General features: G+C 44.9%; 1 protein-coding gene across 3 annotated transcripts in view; it reads right to left on the reverse strand.

Moving 5' to 3' along the window:
- The window catches only part of CAP2 (cyclase associated actin cytoskeleton regulatory protein 2), a 162,589-nt gene extending 144,702 nt beyond the window's left edge, over nt 1-17,887 (reverse strand). Inside the window, exon 1 of one of the 3 annotated variants that reach the window (XM_055264096.2) lies at nt 17,683-17,887. The gene's annotated coding sequence lies outside the window, so the exon portion shown is untranslated. The remainder of the gene's footprint in view (nt 1-17,682) is intronic. The other 2 variants (XM_055264098.2, XM_055264095.2) reach the window with 2 other exon arrangements.
- Nucleotides 17,888-18,220: the final 333 nt, after the last annotated feature.

Genomic DNA, 18,220 nt, shown 5'->3' on the forward strand with positions numbered 1-18,220 from the left:
ATCGAAATAGACATCTTCCCGGAGAAGACAGGCAAATAGCCAAGAGCACATGTGGAAGGGCTCAACATCAGTAGTCATCAGGAAAATGCAAATCAAGACTCCAATCAGATACCACTTCACACACACTAGGATGGTTACAACCTAAAAGACAGATAATAAAAAGTGCTGGTGAGAATATGAAGGAATTGGAACCCTCAGACATTGCTGGTGAATATGGAAAATGGGGCAGTTGGTTTAAACTGTTTGGAAGTTTCTTCAAAAGTTAAGCACATGTTTGCCATATGAACCAGCCATTCCACTCTATTTCACTCAAGAGAAATAAAAATATATGTTCGCACACAGACTTGTGCACAAATGTCATAGCAGCACTGTTCATAATAGCCAAAAAATGGAAACAATCCAAATGTCCATTAACAGTGAATGGCTAAGCAAAATATGGCATATGTATTATAATGGAGTATTATTCAGCCATAAAAAAGAATGAAATACTGATACATGCTACAAAACAAGTGAACTTCAAAAGCATTACACTAAATGAAAGACAAGAAGACTGTGTGTTATATGATTCCATTTATAAGAAACATCCAGGAAAGGCTAATCTATAGAGACAGAAAGTAGGTTAGGACATTTAAAATGGGTCAATTTTATTGCATATAAAATTATAACTCAAAAAAGGTTTAAAAACAAACAAGTGAAAAAGGATTGTGCCTCTTTGTAAAGAAAGATACAGTTAAAAACCATTAAATCTGGCCAGGCATGGTGGCTCATGCCTGTAATTCCAGCACTTTGGGAGGCCGAGGCAGGCGGATTACGAGGTCAGGAGATTGAGACCATCCTGGCTAACATGGTGAAACCCCATCTCTACTACAAAAATACAAAAAAATTAGCCAGGTGTGGTGGCGGTCACCTGTAGTCCCAGCTACTCGGGAGGTTGAGGCAGGAAAATGGCATGAACCTGGGAGGTGGAGCTTGAAGTGAGCCGAGATCATGCCACTGCACTCCAGCCTGGGCGACAGAGCAAGACTCCGTCTCAAAAAAAGAAAAAAAACATTAAATCTGAGTAACTTTGCTGTTCTCATCTCCCAATGGTCAGAAGTGGTGGTGAAACTTACCCAGAGACTGCTCCAAGTGGCCATACTCCCCACTCCTGGAACTAGTTGTACGGGCCAAGGCAGGTGAGAGAATAAAACGTTGATTCCCACCACTCTTTTTTCTCTGTGTAAGAATCACTGGGGGAGAGGTGAGGCTTCTTAAATGCGGGCTCCTGGGCCCCACTCTCAACAATACTGATGTAGTAGTTCTGGGTATTCCCAGGAATCTGCCTTTTTAAGAAGCACTCTTCAGAGTACAAGGGCCCACACTTTGAGAATTACTGTAACAGAGGCATGCAGGAATGTGGTGGGAGCATGTGGGAAGGGGAGCTCAAGAAAGGCAGACATGCAACTGAGCCCTGGGAAGTAGAGAGGCTACTAAAGTTATGATAAGAACCAAATTAAGTCTCAAAGATGAGAGGATGGTATTCAGAAGAAGAAAAATAAGTAAAGGCATCCCAGCACCTATGTCTCGCATATGCAAAGGCATGGAAGCATGAATGACGAGTAAATATTAATTGAACATTCATTATGCGCCAGGAGCTATCTAACAGAGCATGAGAAACAAGGGATTGATGAGTAGTTAGAAGGGGTGGTAGTGAGGGCTGGGAGGGGAGTTGGGAATAAAGTGACAGCGGGTTGAAGAAGATCTAAGAGAAGTTTACATTAGGCAAGATTTGAGAAAAGATTAAATTGTTGGAGGTTTGGAGAGAAAGAGAAAAGCTAGGATATCTTAGATGTTTTGCTTCAAGGAAGGTGGTGCCAATCAAAACAGAGATAGGGAGTGGAGGTGCCCAGGGCAGAGGAGTTCAGAGTTAGAGGATCTGCATTTCAAGTGCCTACAGTTGGCAGTTACGAGTAGGGACCTAAAGCTCAGGGGCCTTCTGGAAATATGTCGTAAGTATTAGCTACCCAATAATAATACATGCCTCAGGATTCTTGGGAAGGTGAAAGGAGAGCATGAAGTGAACTTTGCAACTACAAAATGATGCCTACATGTCATTATTATAATTTCCCTCTGAATGGTCCACAGCACTCACCACTGCGATCTGTACCCAGTGAGTGCTCAATCCCTGAATTATCATGGCAAGTGTTACTACCTCCTCTATCTTCCAGACCCAATGATGGTAACATCTCATACACCACACTTCCTTTTTTTTGAGACAGAGTCTCACTCTGTCACCCAGGCTGGAGTGCATTGGCATGATTTCAGCTCACCGCAACCTCTGCTTCCTGGGTGCAGGTGAGTCTTCTGCCCCAGCCTTCCGAGTAGCTGGGATTATAGGTGCCCGCCACCACACCTGGTGAATTTTTGTATTTTTAGTAGAGATGGGGTTTCACCATGTTGGCCAGGCTGGTGTCGAACGCCTGACCTCAGGTGACCCGCCTGCCTCAGCCTACTAAAGTGCTGGGATTACAGGCATGAGCCACCACACCCAGCCTCACACACCGCACTTCTCAAACCAGGCCACAGAGCAAGCACACTGCAAAATCACTGCAGACTGCAAGCAGGGGGATATCAAAAGCACCATGGACTGAAAGCATAAAAGAGGCTATCATTTCATAGGGCCAAGCACGGTTGCTTACAACTATAATCCCAGCACTTGGGGAGGCCGAGGCTGATGGATCACGAGGTCAGGAGATCGAGACCGTCCTGGCTAACATGGTGAAACCCCGTCTCTATTAAAAATACAAAAAATTAGCTGGGCGTGGTGGTGGGCGCCTGTAGTCCCAGCTACTCGAGCTACTTGGGAGGCTGAGGCAGGAGAATGGCATGAACCCAGGAGGCGGAGCTTGCAGTGAGCAGAGATCATGCCACTGCACTCCAGTGTGGGTGACAGAGTGAGACTCCGTCTCAAAAAAAAAAAAAAAGGAGGCTATCGTTTCATATAGTCAGTTACTTCTCATGAGTAGAAATGTTTTACTTTATTAAATTCTGTCATTTCAATGTGAAGAATGCCTTGTCTCTCTGGAATGATGAGTGCTATGGTCCGGTTTGTTTGACCCCCTCCAAAACTTATGTTGAAATCTGATCCCCAGCTAGAGCCTAATGGGAGGTGGGAGGTGGGAGGTGGGAGGTGTTTGGGTCGTGGGGGCAGATCCCTCATGAATGGCTTGGTGCCATTCTCACAATAGTGAGTTCTTGCTCTATTCATTCCCAGGAGAGCTGGTTGTTAAAAAGAGGCTGGCATCTGGCCGGGCACGGTGGCTCACGCCTGTAATCCCAGCACTTTCGGAGGCCGAGGGGGGCAGATCACGAGGTCAGGAGATCGAGACCATCCTGGCTAACACGGTGAAACTCCGTCTCTACTAAAAATACAAAAAATTAGCTGGGCGAGGTGGCGGGCGACTGTAGTCCCAGCTACTCGGGAGGCTGAGGCAGGAGAATGGCGTGAACCCCCAGGGGGCGGAGCCTGCAGTGAGCCGAGATCGCGCCACTGCACTCCAGCCTGGGCGACAGTGAGACTCCGTCTCAAAAAAAAAAAAAAAAAAAAAAAAGAGGCTGGCATCCATCCGTGAGCTGTAGAGTGGCAAGAAAAAAATGAGCCTGGCACCTCTCCTCTCCTCCTGCTCCTTCTCTTGCCGTGTAATCTGTGCATTCCAGCTTCCCTTCGACTCTTGCCACAAATGGAAGCAGCCTGAGGCCTTTACCAGAAACAGACGTTTCTTGTACAGCCTGCAGAACTGTGAGCCAGATAAACCTCTAATCTTTGTAAATTAGTCTCAGGTATCCTTTATAGCAATACTAATGGACTTAGATAACGAGTAATAAGGTTTGTTGAAATTCCTTGCAATCTCAAAATTTACCATCATTCATTGTAATTATATGCAATTAAATAAAAGATTCAGCAACTCTCTTAAAAGAAAATGAAAAAACAAAAGCCCTAAAGATCAGTTCTTAAGTGTTGGGCCAGTTTTATGAATAGAAATTACCAACAAATCCAAGTGTGATCATTTGATGTAAAATAAAATAGCCAGGTCATCAATTTGGCCCAAGCATTCCTCCAGCCCCCTTTTGCTTCTTCATGTGTCTCTAGCTTCCTGGGTCTACTTTCACACTTGACTTTGATTTTTTTTTTTTTTTTTTTTTTTGAGACTGAGTCTTGCTGTGTCTCCCAGGCTGGAGTGCAGTGGCAGGATCTCAGCTGACTGCAACCTCCACCTCCCAGGTTCAAGTGATTCTCCTGCCTCAGCCTCCTGAGTCGCTGGGATTACAGGCGTGCATCACCACATCCAGCTAAATTTTTATATTTTTTGGTAAAGATGGGGTTTCATCACGTTGGCCAGGTTGGTCTTGAACTCCTGACCTCAAGTGATCCACCTGCCTTGGCCTCCAAAAGTGCTGGGATTACAGGCGTGAGGCAATGCACCCGGCCATTTTTTTTTTCAAGACAGGTTCTCACTCAGTTGCCCAGGCTGGAGTGCAGTGGCACAATCATAACTCACTGCAGCCTTGAACTCCTGGGGTCAAGCGATCCTCCTGACTCGGTCTCTCAAAGTGCTGGGATTACAGACATGAGCCACCACACCCAGCTTCAATTTATTACTTCAACACAATCAATCAGGGGTTTCAACTCATGCTGTTGACCGCTAAAAAACTACAGGTTCTTCTTTTTTTTGCTCTTTGAACCTGGGACCCCAAAGTAAAAGGGGAAACAGAGAAAGTGGGTAAAGTGGAAAGAAAAGAATGGTGTGGAAGAAACAGAGGAGAAAAAGGAAACAAGAGAAAGCTTCAAAAAAAGGAAGGGGCTACCAGGGACACTCAAGGTGGAAGAAGCCCAGTTCAGCCTCTCTCCAAACTGTGTTCAAAACACAAAAGGCAACTATCTGATTCCAAAAGACAAAACAATAGTACATGAATTGAGAAGAACCAAAATTGAAAAGGGTACCCATTTGGGAGTAAAATGCTTTTTTTTTCTCATTTTTTTCTTCAGGGTCGACCTGAAATCAGAATTGTGTGGGGGTGCAGGTAGCGAACACTCCAACAGAAACTCCTCTTTTTGGCCAGAGGAACTGGAAAGGGGGCCCTGACTAATAGAAGAGTGTGAGGAAAGCCCAGGTTTTGGGTTTTGTTTGCATTTTTCTCTCCCAAGCGTTGCTGTAGTCACAGAACTGTGTGGCAGAACAGTGAGCAGCAGCACAGGCACCTGAAGGTTTTTTTCTAAAGAAAACTGCGCCGGGAGAGGTTGCTCACACCTGTAATCCCAGCACTTTGGGAGGCCGAGGCAGGTGGATCATGAAGTTAGGAGTTCCAGACCAACCTGACCAATATGGTGAAACCCCGTCTCTACTAAAAATACAAAAATTAGCCAGGTGTGGTGGCATGGGCCTGTAATCCCAGCTATGCAGGAGGCTGAGGCAGGAGAATTGCTTGAATCCAGGAGGTGGAGGTTGCAGTGAGCCGAGATCGTGCCCTTGCACTCCAGCCTGGGCGACAGAGTGAGACTCTGCCTCAAAAAGAAAAAGAAAAAGAAATCTGGGCTTACTGACAGAAAACTAGAGGAACAGGGGACCTCATGGTCCACAGAGTATGGGGAGAATTCCTGGTATTTTATTCCTTTCGCTACTTTGCCCTGAGGATGGCCCCAAGTCTTGGAGAACTCTACAGCAGCATAAGCACCTTAAACTTTAAAAGAAATCTAGTCTTTCCAGAACAGGAAAAAAGGATCTTGGGGTAGAGGTGTGTGGCGAGAATCCCAGAGAGAAGAGAGCTAAAGAAGGGGATGCCCTGGCTCTGTGTATGAACCAGCACAAGTCCCTGAGCTGTGTATGTGTGGGACAGTCCCAAAGGCTTTGCAAACTGAAGTAGACATAAACCACTGCTCAGGCTGGGCGCGGTCGCTCAAACCTGTAATCCCAGCACTTTCAGAGGCTGGGGTAGGGAGATTGCTTGAGCCCAGGAGTTCACAACCAGCCTGGGCAACATAGGGAGACCCCGTCTCTACAAAAAACTTAAAAATTAGCTGAGTGTGGTGGCGTGAGCCTATAGTCCCAGCTACTTGGGAAACTGAGACAGGAGGATCACTTGAGCCCAGGAGGTGGAGGCTGTAGTGAGCCAAGATCGTGCCATGGCCTTCCAGCCTGAGTGACAGAGTGAGACCCTGTTTCAAAAAAGCAAAACATTATGCTTTTGTGCTTTAAATAAAAATGAAAATAATAAATAAAACAAAAGAAGAAATCATGACCAAAAACTTCCAAACTTGGTGAAAGCTATATATTTACAGATCCAAATGTAGTAGTTGCCCTTTACCCAGTTTCACTTTCTGTAGTTTCAGTTACCTATGATCAACAATGGTCCAAATATAGGTGAGCACAGTACAGTAAGATATTTTGAGAGAAAGAGAGGAGAGAGACTCCACGTTCACATAACCTTTATTATGGTATATTGCAATAATGTTTTACTTTATGATTAGTTATTATTGTTAATCTCTTACTATAGCTAATTTATACATTAAACTTTTTAAAATTTTGAGACGGAGTCTCACTCTGTCGCCCAGGCTGGAATGCAGTGGTGCAATCTCAGCTCACTGCAACCTCTGCCTCCCGGATTCACGCGATTCTCCTGCCTCAGCCTCCCGAGTGCCTGGGACTACAGGCACTCGCCACTACGCCCGGTCTATACCACACCTGGCTAATTTTTGTATTTTCAGTAGAGATGGGGTTTCACCGTGTTAGCCAAGATGGTCTCCATCTCCTGACCTCATGATCCGCCCACCTTGGCCTCCCAAAGTGCTGAGATTACAGGCATGAACCACCACACCTGGCCATTTTTTGTATTTTTAATAGAGATTGAGTTTCACTATGTTGGCCAGGCTGGTCTCGAACGCCTGACCTCGTGATCCACCCACCTCGGCCTCTCAAAGTGCTGGGGATTACAGGCGTGAGCCACCGTGCCCAGCCAAGACCTTTAATTCTTAAATGTCTTCCTTAGGGACATCCAGTAAAACAAGGAGTCACTAGAACTATGTCAATTAATGAACTGGTTCATTTACCAATACTGAGCTAGAAAGGTTTTGCCACAATTACTGACCCTTGGTTTTTGGTCAGAACATAGCAGCAGGGTGAGCTACAACAGGCATCTTCAATTTTTTTACTTGTTTATACCCTGAAAGAATTTTGTAAAAGCCTCTTGCACATTTTTAGATTGGCATATAGAAACTGGCACCAAAATGTGAATAGTCGCAAAGAATGTAACTTCCAACATTGTGTAAATATGGACGTATAAAGCTATCTTATATGTCCAGTGAAATTCATTCTTACTCATTTTAAAAGAATACTGGAACAGGCTGCTCTTTAATAGTCACAAATTTTGCATAATTCCATTTTCTCCTTGCACTTGTATTTCCACACTTCTTGCCCTACAGAAGTTTATCCTAATTTTACGTATGTTGTGCTTTAGTCTACTTCACTGCTTAGGCTACCTTACTTTCCTGCATCAAAAACATTTAAATTTAAACTCTAATTCAATGGTCAAAATGTTTTTTAAGAAAAGCTATTCTGATACTGTGTCTGGAATTGACGGGTTCTTGGTCTCCCTGACTTCAAGAATGGAGCCATAGACCCTCACAGTGAGTGTTACAGCTCTTAAGACGGCGGGTCTGGAGTTTCCTCCTTCTGGTGGGTTCGACGTCTTGCTGGCTTAGGAGTGAAGCTGCAGACCTTCGCGGTGAGTGTTACAGCTCTTAATGCGGTGAGTCTGGAGTTGTTCATTCCTCCCAGTGGGCTCGGTGGTCTCGCTGGCTTTCAGAAGTGAAGCTGTAGACCTTCGCCGTGAATGTTACAGCTCATAAAAAGCAGTGTGACTTCAAAGAGTGAGCAGTAGCAAGATTTATTGCAAAGAGCAAAACAACACAGCTTCCACAGGGTCAAAGAGGACCCGAGGCGGTTGCCACCGCTGACTCAGGCAGACTGCTTTTATTCTCTTATCTGGCCCCGCCCACGTCCTGCTGATTGGTAGAGCCCAGTGGTCTGTTTTGACAGGACGCTGATTGCTGCGTTTACAATCCCTGAGCTAGACATAAAGGTTCTCCATGTCCCCATCAGATCAGTTAGATACAGAGCATGGACACAAAGGTTCTCCAAGGCCCCACCAGAGCAGCTAGATACAGAGTGTCGATTGGTGCATTCACAAACCCTGAGCTAGACACAGGGTGCTGATTGGTGTGTTTACAAACCTTGAGCTAGATAGAGGGCTGATTGGTGTATTTACAATCCTTGAGCTAGACATAAGGGTTCTCAAGGCCCCACCAGAGTAGCTAGATACAGAGTGTTGATTGGTGCATTCACAGACCCTGAGCTAGACACAGGGTGCTGATTGGTGTGTTTACAATCCCTGAGATAGACATAAAGGTTCTCCACATCTCCGCCAGACTGAGGAGCCCAGCTGGCTTCAGCCAGTGGATCCTGCACCCGGCCTGCAGGTGGAGCTGCCTGCCAGTCCCGCGCCGTGCGCTCGCACTTCTCAAGCCCTTGGGTGGTCGATGGGACTGGGCGCCGTGGAGCAGGGGGTGGCGCTCGTCGGGGAGGAGGCTCCGGCCGCACAGGAGCCCATGGAGGGGGTGGGAGGCTCAGGCATGGTGGGCTGCAGGTCCCGAGCCCTGCGCCGCAGGAAGGCAGCTAAGGCCCGGTGAGAAATTGAGTACAGTGCCGGTGGGCTGGCACTGCTGGGGGACCCAGTACACCCTCCGCAGCCGCTGGCCCGGGTGCTAAGTCCCTTATTGCCTGGGGCCGGCAGGCCGGCCGGCTGCTCCGAGTGCAGGGCCCGCCAAGCCCACGCCCACCCGGAACTCCAGCTGGCCCGCAAGCGCCCGCGCGCAGCTCCGGTTCCCGTTCGCCACCTCTCCCTCCACATCTCCCTGCAAGCTGAGAGAGCTGGCTCCTGCCTTGGCCAGACCAGAAAGGGGCTCCCACAGCGCAGCGGTGGGCTGAAGGGCTCAAGTGCCGCCAAAGTGGGAGCTCAGGCAGAGGAGGTGCCGAGAGCGAGCGAGGGCTGTGAGGACTGCCAGCAGGCTGTCACATCTCAATACCACTGTTACTATTAGTAGGATGTGACTTAGAAAACAACACAAGTATTACAAATTTTGACAAATAATTACTAAAAGTAAATAAAAAGCAACTTTATTGGAAATCTCTCTTTTGAACACTTATTTTTCATTACTTTATGGATATGTGCATGTGTATACTTATTAAAATGAGTCAAGGTGGCTGGGTGCAGTGGCTCACGCCAGTAATCCCAGCACTTTGGGAGGCCAAGGCGGGTGGATCACCTGAGGTCAGGAGTTTGAGACCAGCCCGACCAACATGGTGAAACCCCCATCTCTACTAAAAGTACAAAAAATTAGCCGGGCATGGTGGCTCGCGCCTGTAGTCCCAGCTAGCCAGGAGGCTGATGCATGAGAATCACTTAAACCCAGGAGGCAGAGGTTGCAGTGAGCCAAAATCGTGCCACTGCACTCCAGCCTGCGCGACAGAGCAAGACTCCGTCTGAATAAAAAATAATAATAAAATAAAAATAAATAAAATGGGTCAATGTTGAGCATCAATTTAATTCTTATTTTTTGTTTTTATCAAGGTAATGCTGGGAAACATAATGAGGAGATGGAAATGGGAGGAATTTTGTTATAGAAATGTCACTTAAATTTCGAACTCCAACATCACATGGTAGTGAAATATCAAAATTTATTTTAATTGTCAGTGTAAGGAAAAATTGAGAAGACAAATTTCATGAGTACCCTACTACTTATTCATCTGCGTCATCTCAGTCATTGATTGCATTTGACTAAGCTATTTTACAACTCTGTAGAGATATATGTTAAGTTGCAGAAAACTGATAGTAAAGCAAGTCATACAGACATGCAAATAAACTTTATCCTGTGGAAGTCCAATCACCTTCCCTCTCCCATTGTGGAAGAAGCCAGTTTTACATGTATTAAGCAAATTCATTCCAGCATTCTTATAAATGATCTCCTTTAAACCGACTGCAAAACCTTTCTGGTTCTCTCATTTTTTAAATAAGTTTGAAAATGTCTATTTTTTATTTGTGTGAGAGTCAAAATTTCATTCTCTTTTAGAGTTTATCCTTTAATATCGGTTTACTATTTGATTAGATTGGCCTTCACTTTTTGTTTTTTAAGATAGATTTAGAAAACACATGATTTGCCAAAGGGTCTCTGCTCAGGCATTAGAGTCATTTGCTTTCTCACCCCTGAAACGAAATTTATATTCAGAAATTTCCCCCTTTTTTGTCCTCCCCATTCCCTAGAGTTTTACATCCTTGGAGAAAGCAATTTACTAAAATGGGTTAGACATAAACCATTCAGTAAAATGGATTAAGAAAATGGGGTAGACATATGCTTTTCACAAGGAAAGCGAGAGGAAGTTGATTATGGAAAAGCAGATGGGAAAGAGAACTTGTGTCTCCATTACAGGTCCATTCTCATCAAGATTAGTCTTAGGAAAAAGCACATATGGAAGAGGAGGATTTGGACCTTTATATTCTCAAAGCACCTGTGCACATGTACCTTTGGCAAGGCTTTGCATATAGTAAATGCACACAGTTTAAAGATTGCTGAACCAAAATAAGAAGCATAAAAATGAGTTCCATCCCCAATTATATATTATATAGAGACTCACACTATTAACAAGCCTCTTTTTAAAGTTTTCAATTACTGAAGACTTTCAATTGATAATAGTCCACCTTCCATTCAGAAAGAGGCATTGAGGGGAGTGAATTCCTAAAGAAGAGAGAGGCTGTTCTGAAGCAAGATGGAAGGAGGGGGAGTGGAAGGTTGTCTACAGTGAGATCTTTGAACACAGAGAGGAGTACTAAGAAACAGAGAAGAAATTCAAATGGAGGAGAAATACAAATGTAAACTTAAAAAAAATTGCCTAAATAATTGTGGATCTGCATTGTACCCTGAAAATCTCTAGCCACAGCTTCTAGCATGACTGCCGAAAGACCATCTGCATTTAGCCTACCTCCTGTCAAGTAACCAATTAGTTGAACCTGTCCATCAATCAACCTAACTCATTAGGCCAGACATTTGGTTTTCCTGCCACTGGAGAGGGGTGAGTAGCAATACCAGGACAGTATACACTCGATGGAAAGATCACACTTATATCATATTGATCTATCACTTGCACAGTTTGGGTAATACACAGGTTACTATGTTAGTTTCTTTCAGGCTGCTGTAACAAAACACCACAGACTGGATAGCTTATAAACAATAGAAATTCATTTCTCACAGTTCTGGATGTTGGGAAGTCCAAGATCAATGCAGATCAAGGCCCACTTTCTGGCTCATAGATGGCACTTTCTTGCTGTGTCCTTACTTGGCGAAAGAAGCAAAGGGTCTCCCTTGGTTCTCTTTCATAAGGGCACTAATCCATTCATGAGTGCTCTGCCCCATGACCTATTCATCTCCCAAGGCCTTCCACTCCTAATACCATCACAATGGCAGTGAGGATTTCGACATGTGAATTTTGGGAGGACATAAACATTCAGACCATAGCAGCTTCGAAACTAAGATTACAAATGGACGCCTCCAACTCCAGTGTATCACACTATAACCACACTGAACTATACATCCACCACCCGGAAGCCTATTTTACCTGGTTCTGAAAAATCTGATCATCTCATTTTCTTAGTGTGGTCCAATTTAACTGCTCTTGTTGCCTTAGGATAAAATAATTCACTTTCATAAGAATCCAGTGATCTTTTTTTTTTTTTTTTGAGATGGAGTCTCACTCTGTTGCCCAGGCTGGAGTGCAGTGGCATGATCTCGGCTCACTGCAAGCTCCGCCTCCCGGGTTCACGCCATTCTCCTGCCTCAACCTCCCGAGTAGCTGGGACTACAGGCACCTGCCACCACGCCTGGCTAATTTTTTTTGTATTTTTAGTAGAGACGGGGTTTCACCATGTTAGCCAGGATGGTCTCGATCTCCTGACCTTGTGATCCGCCTGCCTCAGACTCCCAAAGTGCTTGGATTACAGGCATGAGCCACCATGCCTGGCCAAGAATCCAGTGATTCTTCTCTCACTAAAACTAAACAGAAACAAAGTAGGAAATGATGACAATCATCAGAATAGATCCTTTGAGACTTACGTTTACAGCTTAAGTGTCATCTTCTATTCATTCTGTCTTCCTTCACTGATGTTCATTTTTGCATCCCCAGATGCTAGGGATATAGCAGTCACTCAACATAGGGGGAGTAAGTCAACCAATGGATCCCAGAATTTCTCTGGATTTCCAAATGGAATGATGCAAAGTAACAGAGGTTATTTTCTCATTAAACCATGCACAATAATAGGACAACAAAGCTGTCTATGTGCTACAGGTCTGTTTTGTTGTGTGTGTGTGTGTGTGTTTGAGATGGAGTCTCACTCTGTTGTCCACACTGGAATGCAGTGGCATGATCTTGGCTCACTGCAACCTCCACCTCCCAGGTTCAAGTGATTCTTCTGCCTCAGCCTCCCAAGTAGCTGGGACTACAGGCACATGCCACCATGCCTGGCTAATTTTTTTTTTTTTTTTTTTTGTATTTTTAATAGAGACGGGGTTTCACCGTGTTAGCCGGCATGGTCTCGATCTCCTAACCTCGTGATCACCTGCCTTGGCCTCCCAAAATGCCACTAGACACTACAGGTCTGTCTTTGGTGTCTCCAGCATCTAACTTCTCCAGGAACCATCTTCCTCTTCAGAACTGCCATTTAGGTTACCTCCCTTCTATGTTCAGCCTCTTGTAACCCTCTCCGCAGTGAGCGGAGATTGTGCCACTGCACTCCAGCCTGGGCGACAGAGCAAGACTCTGTCTCAAAAAAAAAAAAAGTTTGAAATCGTAAATTGTATATGTATCTTAAAATAGTAAAAGTAATTTTAAAATTCCTTATAATGGTTTATTCTGACTTTAAGGTGCTTTCCCCCTTCTAAGGTCAAGGAGAAATGTCCTGAATGAATGGCAAAAGCTCACTGCCTAAGTCAATGACAGATCTAGATCTGCCCGAGGCTCATTGTTATCAGAATTACCTAACTAAATCGTATCGGAAATACTAGACCACCCAGCAGGATATACAATACGAGGCAACTTTTAGTGAGGTTTAGTAACCATTCATATACTTTGATTAAAGTAATGTTCCTTTGATGTAATAATAAAGTTGTCTTCCCTCCCATCCTAAACCCAGGTGATATAAGGAGATGAAGATGTCCGTGAGTGACCGGGTTAAAAGGCTCTGCTGTGAAATTCAGTTGTGAAATTTTGGATTTTCCACACTTCTTAAAACATTGGGAAATACATTTACAACTAGAATGTAAATAGGATGAGAAGTCAGAACGTCAGATCTAGTCATTTTATCTTGGTTTGGGGAAATGAGTAAGTGGTTACATGCCATCAATGTGTAAGTCAAAGGAAAATCAGGTTTCCTTTTTTTTTTTTCCATTAAAATACATGGCACATTCACGGTGAAGAACTCTTGCACATGTGTGCCAAGACACGGAAAAAAAGTTTTCAAAGCAGGATTCTTTGTAATAGCAAAACACAGGAACCAACCCAAACGCCTGTCAATGAGAATGGTGAAATAAATCATAGAATATTTGCCAAGAAATATTACATACCTACATGCCACAACGTGGGTAATTCTTTTTTTTTTTTTTTTTTTTTGATATAGAGTCTCCCTCTGTCGCCCAGGCTGGAGTGCAGTGGTGCGATCTCGGCTTACTACAAGCTCCGCCTCCCGGGTTCACGCCATTCTCCTGCCTCAGCCTCCGGAGTAGCTGGGACTATACGTGCCCGCCACCACGTCCGGCTAATTTTTTGTATTTTTTAGTAGAGACGGGGTTTCACCACGTTAGCCAGGATGGTCTCGATCTCCTGACCTCGTGATGCGCCCGTGTCGGCCTCCCAGTGTTGGGATTACAGGCCTGAGCCACCATGCCCGGCCCAACGTGGGTAATTCTTAATGACCTAATGTTGAATTTTAAGAATGCGAGATTAGGCTGGGTGCAGTGGCTCACACCTGTAATCCCAGTACTTTGGGAGGCCGAGAAGGGCAGATTACCTGAGGTCAAGAGTTTGAGACCAGCCTGGCCAACATGGTGAAACCCCTTCTCTACTAAAAATACAAAAATTAGCCAGGCATGGTGGCCCGCGCCTGTAATCCCAGCTACTCAGGAGGCTGAGGCGGGAGCATCTCTTGAACCTGAGAGGTGGAGGTTGTAGTGAGCTGAGACTATGCCACTCCATTCCAGCCTGGGCGACAGAGAGAGACTCCATCTCAAAAGAGAATGCGAGATTATAAATACCTCTTTTTATAAATCAAAAAACAAACCTAAACACTGTTGTTTTAGAATACATACACATGTGATAAAACTGTTTTACAATAAACCAGAGAATGATTAACACAAAATTCAGGGTTGGGATGGACATGAGAGCAGACACAGAGGAAAAACACAAAGATGCAACTGGATGCTAACAATCTAGTACTTTTTCCCCCAATTTTCTGTTTATTTTCTTTAACAATTTTATTGAGATGTAATTCACATACCACACAATTCACCCATTTAAGGTGTACAACTCAATGGTTTTTAGTGTATTCACAGATACGTGCGACTATCACTACAGTCAATTAGAGGATATTTTCATGTTTCAGCTCAAAAAGAAACCCTGTGACCTTTATCTATCACTTCCCTACCCAACCCACCTCCAGCCCCTTCAGCCCTAAGCAACAAAAAATCTACTTTCTAGCTCTATACATTTCCTTGGTCTGGACATTTTCAAATGAATAGATCATACAGTATGTGGTATTTTGACTGGCTTCTTTCACTTAGCATGATGTTTTCAAGATTCATCCATGTTGTAGCATGTATCAGTACTCCACTCCTTTTTATGGCCAAATAATATCTCGCTGTATAGATATACCACCTTTTATTTATCTACTCATCAACTGATAGTCATTTGGTTTGTTTCCACCTCTTGGTTATTATGAATGGTGTTGCTGTCAACATCTGTGTACAGGTTTTTTTGTGAGCATATGTTTTAATTTCTCTTGGACATATATTTACAATTGAATTGCTAGGTCATATGGTAACTCTATGTTTAATTTGAAGAACTGCCAAACTTTTCCAAAGTGAGGGCACCATCTTATATTACCATCGGCGGTGTACAAAGGTTCCAATTCCTCCACATCCTCACCAGTATTTGTTATTATCTGACTTTTTGATTATAGCCATGGTAGTGAGTATAAATTGGTATCCCATCGTGGTTTTGATTTGAATTTCTCTGATGAATAATGATGTTGAGTATCTTTTCATGGGTTTATTGGCCATTTGTATATCTTCTTTGGAGATAGCTATTCAGATCCTTTGCCCATTTTTAAATTGGATTATTTTTCTTTTTATTATTGAGTTGTAAGAACTCTTTATATGTTGTGGATACAAGTCCCTTATCAGATACATGATTCCTAAATATTCCCTCCCATTCTATGAGCTATCTTTTCACAACTATCTAGTTCTTAAGCCCTAGTTTATAAACCTAGTGGTGGGTTCGCTGGTGTTCAGTTGAATATAATGTTCATAACTTACCTAGACTTAGCATATTATTTTTACGTATAAAATGTTACATAATAAATTAAAAACAAAACCTCATGCATAAAGATGTTAGGAAATATTCAAAACAAAACAAAACTCCATAATGCTCAAAATAAGTTAATGCTTTTCTGGAGGGTATTTAACTTAACTACCAAGGTATAACAGGCACTCAAGAGAATGTGGCCCATTAATCCTTTCAATAGGCTCCTCTCCAGATTCTAGCACAGAATCAATCAGTGGGAGTAGCAAACTACTACTAGAAGGACAAATCCATTCCCCTCTCTCTTACTTTTGTGTTTTCTGCTCCTCCCTCAAGCTAAGAATAGTTTTTACAATTTTAATGCCTGGAAAAAAACAAGAATATTTTGTTACTGGTGAAAAGTTCAAGGTTCAATGTCTGTAAATAAAGTGAAACACAAACATACCATTCCTTTAGGTATTGTCTTTGGCTGCTTTCAAACTATAACCATGGAACTGAGTAGTTGCTGAGGAGACCATACGGCCTGCAAAACCTACATGTTTACTATCTAGCTCTTAACTCAAAGGTTTACCAAACCCTACCCTGTATCAACAAATTAAATTACTTCTCACATTAACGATGGGGAACAAAAACTTACTTCCTACTAGCAAAGACCACCTTGATAATCACCTTCCTGATATCTCATAGTCAACTTCTTTTTCTCTTTATCCTTAAGAAGTATTTATATGACACTTTGATTGTAAGGTTATTAAGAATTTTTAAATTTCGGGATTCATGGAGAAGTCGCCTTTCCTTGCAAAATATGCAGTATATTCAAGAAGTCATGCTCCATCTACACTTAAGGTACTGAATTAACTATCTGACACAATTTTATTGTCTATCCATTACATGCTGTGAGCCAAATACTGTTTGGTGCTGTAGGAACTACCAAACAACCCATCCTTGCTCTCAAGAGGCTTGCAGTCTAATTAGACTCTAGTAACTATAAATCCAATTCTCTGAAGTTCACTCTACCGTTGTAATTTTACACTAAGTGGGCTTAGATAGTTTACCAAGAATTCTAAGGAACATTGCTTAAATGAAATCTACAGAAGCAGTAAGGAAATAGGAGTACTCAGTAAACTACAGTGCTCAAGTCCCAGAAGCTTCTGCATTTCCATGACTATAAAACCAAAGGTCCTAGATGTTTTTACCAAGTGTTCATCTCCACTCTGCTGTTTGGACCTAGTCCTGGTTCAATTTCCTAAATGCAGTCACCCATACCTACTCATTTTTAAGAATGCATCCATTCAAATATTGCTACAACTTGCAGCGAACACCACTCTGATGAGAATAAAGAAAAGGCCATCTGCAGGTTGATTTTTGGCCCTAAAAGTGATGACAGGGCGGCTACTTCCACGAACACCCCTCTACCCAAAGCAGTCAGAGAGCCAGCGGCGGGTGCCGTTTTTCCGAGCCGTTCCCCCAGTCTCAGTTGCCTCTGCATTTTTTAGAAGTGACTCATCGCCTCAAGTCAGGTTCTGCAGAGGGGAAGCCAGGTCTGTTTCTTTCCAGCACTTTCTGATCGAGGTGGCTCTGGTCAGAGCCGGCGCAATGACTCCCACCCCCACCCCCCGGAAGACTTACAGCCCGGCGTACGAGACCCCCGAAAGTTAGAGCGGCCGGGCGGGCGGCGGCGCTGGGGTGGGGAGGCCGCGGCCGCCCGCCAACCCCGGGCAGCTCCTGCCCGCACCCCGCCTTCCGAGCGGCCAGGACGCCGGAGCTGGGGAGGCGGGGGCAGGGCGCGCCGCTCCGCTGACCCAGATGGGAGTCCGCCCGCGCCCGCGCCCCGCGCCCGGGTCGCCGGGCCCCAGACCCCGCGCCCGCGCCGCCTTTATTCCCCGCGCGCTGCCGCCACAGCCGCCGCGTCCCAGCCGCTTCCCCACCCCACTCATCGGGCGCAACTTGCCAGCGCCCGCCGCCAGGCGCCCCCAGCACCTGCACCCCGACCCCTCCCCGCCTCGCCGGGCCCCGACCGCTGCAGGATTACCTGCTTCGCTGCCCTGGGGTCCCGTCCTCGGCAATGCAAATCCGTGGTCGGCCACTCGCACCCTCCTCCCGCGGCCCTCCCCTTCTCCTCCCCTCTCCCTCCTCCCAGCTGAATAGGAGCCGGTGTCAGTCACGCTGCTCCAGGGGAGAGTCGCCGGCAGCTTCCGGAGCTCCAAATACAGACGAGCTGAGGGGGGAGAGGGAGAGCAAAGCCAAGCGGGTGGGGAGTGGAAATAAAGGGGAGCAGAGAGGAGAAGGGGGTGGAGGAAAGGAGGGGCAGATGGGCCGTGGGAGAAAAGACAGGGAGATGGGGAAGGCAGAGCCAGGGAACGCCAGCCTGCCTGCCAAGCGCCAGTCTATGCGAGAAATGGATTCAGTGCATGAGGCAGTATTGCAAAGAAGTCTGGAAAGATCCGGAGGCTCCTGGCTGAAGGAGGCACAGATAGGTTGGATCCCCGAAGATTTGTGCAGAGAAATGGGTAATGGATCCTTAGGAATCAAGAGACGGCATGTGTGTCCCCAGACCCAATATGAGGATA

The sequence above is a fragment of the Symphalangus syndactylus genome, chromosome 23, assembly GCF_028878055.3.
Source record: "Symphalangus syndactylus isolate Jambi chromosome 23, NHGRI_mSymSyn1-v2.1_pri, whole genome shotgun sequence".
In the NCBI taxonomy this organism is placed as follows: domain Eukaryota; kingdom Metazoa; phylum Chordata; class Mammalia; order Primates; family Hylobatidae; genus Symphalangus; species Symphalangus syndactylus.